This window comes from Phyllostomus discolor, chromosome 1 (assembly GCF_004126475.2).
Source record: "Phyllostomus discolor isolate MPI-MPIP mPhyDis1 chromosome 1, mPhyDis1.pri.v3, whole genome shotgun sequence".
NCBI lineage: Eukaryota > Metazoa > Chordata > Mammalia > Chiroptera > Phyllostomidae > Phyllostomus > Phyllostomus discolor.
In genome coordinates, this window is record NC_040903.2 from 164,416,973 (window position 1) to 164,422,972 (window position 6,000).

The following is a 6,000-nucleotide window of genomic DNA, read 5'->3' on the forward strand; positions in this document are numbered from 1 at the left end:
CATGTACATTTTATGGAGCATCTCCTATGTGTAAGCAATTGTGCACAGTACTTTTAAAGTATAATGATAATACCTGGAGCTTATTAGTATTTTTGTATTTACAAAATAGTTTCATATTTGATCTTCATAACATGCTTCTGGATTCACAAGTCAGAGGTATACTCACCACATTTGGCAAAATCCTTGAGACATTGAGTGGCCAGATGAGCCAGCAATTTTACTCCTAGGGATATACCCAAGAGAATTGAAAACATATGTTCACACAAAAACTGGTACATACACATTCACAGCAGCATTATACATAACAGCCTAAAATGTGGAAACAATCCAAACAAGCTTCAGTGGATGAATGGATAAACAAAATGTAGTATATACATACAATGGAAAAATATTTATCAATAATAGGGAATGAATTACTGATGCATGTTTCAATATGGATGAACTTTGAAAACATTATTATACATGAAAGAATACAGACACAAAAGGCCACACATTGTATGATTTCATTTACATGAAGTATCCAGAATAGGCAAATTCATAGAGACAGAAAGTAGATAGATTAGTGATTGCCACAGGCTAGGAGTGGGTGTGGGGAATTGAGGACAACTGCCAATGGGTTTTGAGTTTCTTTTTGGGGTGGTAAAAATGTTATAGAATTAGAAAGTGGTGATAGTTGCACAACCTTGTGGATATACTAAAAATCATTAAACTGTGTACTTTACAAGTGAATTGTATGGTATGTAATTATATCTCAACTAAAGATAATGTTTTTACTAGTGACTTACTCTGTGGCAGAAATATGGCAAGTACTCATGTTTTTTAAATGCCAAACAATTCTTCAGGTTCTGTCACCTGACAGAACTCGTACTTGTCTTCAAGGACCTTGCATACATGTATATGAAAAGATAAAAACTGGGAAATAAATGATAGGTCAGAATGAGTGGTATAAATGAAGAGTCCTCCAAGTTGGCTCTCAAAGTGAGATTTTTGGGACCTACTCCTGGAAGTTTGCAATTGATAGGTCTGTGATATATTCCTAGTACTCTATATTTTTATTTTGTTTTATTGAATTTTTAAAACTATATTTTATTTTTGTTCTGCTTTGTTGAATTAAAAATTTTTAATTGAATTTATTGGCATGGCATTGGTAAATAAGATTATAAAGGTTTTAGGTGTACAATTCTATAATAAATCATCCATATTGAGTGTGTTCACCACCCCAAGGAAAGTCTCTTCTATCACCATTTATCCCCCCTTTAGCCTCTTTTACCTCCCCCCACCCCCTTTCTCTCTGCTAATCACCATACTTATGTCTATGTCTACAAGATTTTCTTTTCTTTGTGTATGGAGGTGACTCATACATATCGTGTTTTCTTCCCCTTCTTGCCACTTTGGAAGATTATCTTTCCCTAGCCCCTTTAAGTGGGTGTACCATGTGGCTGAATGGTTAGAAGGTTGAGGGTGGAAGTGAAATATATCACTTCTGGAATAAAGCATGTCATTGTCAGCAATAGTACTTCGAGCATTCTCTTCCAGTGTTGCGTCAAACAAGGAGGCTATATATTCTGGGTAGTTCAGGTATAGGATGGTGCAGTCTTTATTAGCCTAGATCTCTGAGTCACTGTATGGAACAAAATGGCACTAAAATTTCTGAGATCTGCAGTGGGCTTTGCATCAGCAGTAAATGGACCTTTGTAATGTTAAGCTGTTGTGGCATTGGAGTGATTGTTACCATAGTACAATCTACCCTAGGTTGGAGTGTTTGTTACTGTTACCATAGTACAATCTACCCTATCCTTAAGTAGGAGATTCCAATGGTCAACTAGGTTTGGGAATCAATAGCAGAGATAATAAGTGCTAAAGAATTAAAGATTGAGAATACCACCTAAGGCTGGGGGTGATCAGGAAAGGCTTAATAGGAGAATTTGAGCTGGGCCTTGAAAGATGGATAAGATTGGGATGAGGAGGAGTAAATAGGATAGTCCAGACAGGAGAGGTGACACAAATGGTAGGAAAGGGGCGACACCAAAATGATATAGTTCATCTGGTTTCTTTTCTCTTAAAAGTGAATTGACTTCTCTTTTGAAAACTGCTTAGAAGTGAGATGCTTCAACTGTCTTTTGCCAAATATTTTCTAGTTGGAGAAACTGAAATAACAATCCATGTGCAGTCTTATTCAATGACTCTTTCAAGAAACATTGAATTATTTTAGTGCTTTGTTCTGATGAATGATTGTGCTGAATTCTCCTTGGAATATAAGCACATCATTTTCAGTGGAATTAGGGAAGTTAGATGCTGGAAGACTTGAATGCCAAGCTGAAGTTATCCTCCCCCCACATTGAGGAAAACCTCACATGTTTTCCTTGGGTGATATCCAGGTAATTATTTTCTTTCTATCTGAAATAGCAACCTATGCTGCCAGCAGGCTCTGATTCCTCACTTCTACCCAGCTGTCTCTTCCCTTTTCTGTTTGTTCTCAGCTTCCCTTCTCCCTCCCCCAACCTTTCAAGACACGAGATCAGTGAGGAGGAGAGAAAAGGAACTGGTATTTATCAAGTGTCAATGTGTGCCACACATGTGTTTGACATGTATCTTCTCCTCTACTCCTTGATGACAGCACTCTGGAGGCACTGTTTCCCCCCATCTCTGAGGCTGGTAATTAAGGAGCTTGCTTTAAGTACATGATTAGAAAGTGGTGGAACCAGGACTCAAACTGAAGCCTCTTTGACTTTGATATCCTTTATGTGATACTACATTGCCTTCGGTGAGCTGGAAGCAATGCAGTTTCCTAACCTGTTTTCCTTTAAACCACATCACATAAAGTCCTCAATAGGAAAGTAAGGGTGATAGATGCAAGTCTTTCCATCTCTCACGAGGTACATGTATTCTTGCTTAAGCAGGTCTTACTCTCCGTGGCAAGAACTTGCAAAAGGAAAGGGGATACCAGTAAAGCTTGATTCCAATAAATTTTACAACCACCTTTTCATTAAGAGTGAATAAATAGATGTGAGACATTAAACATTAACAAAATGCTCTTGCCCTATTTCAACTCTTGGAGAATTCTGAATAATGATGGCATTATTACAAGTATATAGAAGATGGTTTAAATGGATCATAAATACTTCACAGGAGGATGAAAACTGTGGGGATAGCAAAAGATCAGGCCAAGCAACTTATTTCATATACAGGAGACATTCATTAGACAAATATGTAGTAAGTGTCCAACATGTGTGGGAGACTGTTCTAGGTGATGCAGATATAGTAGCAAATGAGACAAAGTCCTGGCTGCCATGGAGTTTACAGTCTGTGGGAATTAAACAATAAACAGGAAAAATAAATTAGTGTCATATATAATAGGCAGAATAATGTCCCTTCCCCAGATGTTTACATCCTAATTTCTGGAACCTGTGAATATGTTGCCTTATGTAACCAGAGAGATTTCAAAAATGTGATTAAATTAAAGACTCTGAGAAGGAGATTATACTAGATTACTCAGATGGGCCCAATCTAATTACTGAGGTTCTTTTTCTTCTTCTTTTTCTCTTTTTTTAAAAAAATTATTTTGTTGTTGTTCAAGCATAGTTGTTTACATTTACCCCCAACCACTACCCCTGCAACACAGCCATCCCCACCTCCCTCCCCTGCTTCTATCCCCACTTGGTTCTGTCCTTTACAGTTGTTCCTGAAAACCCTTACCCCCTTCCCTCCTATTATCCCCTCCCACCCACCTCCCCTCTGGTTACTGTAAGATTGTTTTTAATTTCAATGTCTCTAGTTATATTTTGCTTGCTTGTTTGTTTTGGTGACTAGGTTACACTTAAAGGTGAGATCATATGGTATTTGTCCCTTGCCGCCTGGCTTATTTCACTTAGCATAATTTTCTCCAATTCCATCCATGCTGTCGCAAAGGGTAGGAGCTTCTTCTTTCTTTCTGCTGCATAGTATTCCAATGTGTAAATAAAAAATGGGCAAACAACTTGAACACTTTTCCAAGGAGGACATACAGAGGGCCCAGAGACATGAAAAAATGCTCAGCTTCACTAGCCATCAGAGAGATGCAAATTAAAACCATAATGGGATACCACTTCACACTGGTGAGAATGGCCATCATAAATAAATCAACAAACAACAAGTGCTGGTGAGGTTATGGAGAAAAGAAAACCCAAGTGCACTGTTGGTGAGAATGCAGACTGGTGCAACCACTGTGGGAAACAGTATGGAATTTCCTCAGAAAACTAAAAATGGAACTGCCTTTTGACTGGGCAATTCCACTGCTGGGGTTATATCCTAAGAACTCTGAAACAGAGGTTCTTGAAAGTTGCTGTGGTTAGTGTGACTGTGGATGAGTGGTCAGAGATGCAGTGTTATTGTCTTTGAAGTTGGAGGAAGGGGCTATGTTCCATTTGATGTGGCAGAGTGCTAGAAGCTGAAAAAGGGAAGGAATTGGGTTCTCCCCTAAAGTCTCCAGAAAGAACGTAGCCCTACTAAACTGATTTTAGCCCATGAGAACCATGTCAGACTTCTGAGTTGTGGAACTGTAAGATAATGAATTTGTTGTTTTAAGTCACTAGTCAGGGAGGGCCACTCTTAGGAGATATTGGCAGAAACTTAAAAGATGGGCCAATCAGGTGGGAATCTGCAAAAAGGGTGTTCTAAGCAAAGGAAGCATCACATGGGTCTGGAGGGTGCTGTTCAATGTGCTATGTTGGTGATGTATGAGTTTATCAGAAACAAGGCTCTTGTTCATTCATTCACCAACTCACTCACTCATTCATTCAACAGATATTTACTGAGTATCTCTGATGTGCCAGGCACTGGTCTAGGTGTTGGGATACAGTGGTGAATACATCATTTCCATACTGGTCTGTCCCTTAAGGCTTGGTTTCACCTGGAAGCAGAATTCTCAATTCCAGAGGAAGGTACCAGATCCTCTTCTCTTAAATGATCTCCATAGATCCTAGAGGGTGGTTTGAACCTGTTAACATTCATATAAAATTCACCCAAACTGGGGTATGTTTGCCTGAACATTGGCAGCGTCTGGGAAATTCTTATCTCTGTAGGTTTCAAAAAGTAACCAGTATAAGAGCAATACCATACAATTAAAAATTATATCTATCTTGCTTCAAAATATTTAATATTTTAGTAATGTAGTATTATCAACAATCTTTTATTCACTTTAAATGTATCACATTATATCACATTTTGGCACCTAATGTGCCTGACATGATTTATTCTTTAGATGAGTTGAAGTTTTCTGTAAAGACATGAAATGCCATATCTATGTGGCTAGTCACACACACACACACACACACACACACACACATGCACGCGCACATGCACACACACTGAACATTTCTAACAATCCTTTTTGATTTACTTGATTCCATCCACTTTTCCTCACCAAAATCCTAAAGTTTTTGTTGTTATTGTTGTTGTTAAATTTACTAATTTAGTCGGTGAGAAAGATAAGGAAGACTGTATTGGCGAAGTCACCTATCTCTTCAAACAGCTGATGTTCCCGCAAATCAGAATTGATTTGAATTAAGGTGAATGATAAACGTGCACTGTCAGACCGCCTCCTGGGAACAGACTGGGTGGGCCTTCAGGGTGAATTTTCTTTGTCCTTCTGGCCTCCAGCTGACTCTAGCCTTTCTCTTCTCACCAAAGCGGGCTTTCTCTCCTTGGCCTCCTCCCCTACCCGATTCCCACCGCCAGCCACTGAGGCAGAGGCTGAACTCTTGTGCCAGACTCCAGCCTCAGCCATCCTGAATAGTCACTGATGGGACTTATCCTTCCACGTATCCTGTTAGGCCATGATAGAACTGTTGAGACTGCTGAGCAAGGTTGAATCAGTGTGGGAAACTTAGCAGTTTCGAACCCTGAGATCCTGACCTGTGGGTATTTGGCTTCTTCAAGTGCAAGGGTTGGAGGGAACCACTCAGACTCATGCTTAATGGAACTGAGGAGAAATCCTGGGCCTAGAAGTTTCTCCCTCCCAGT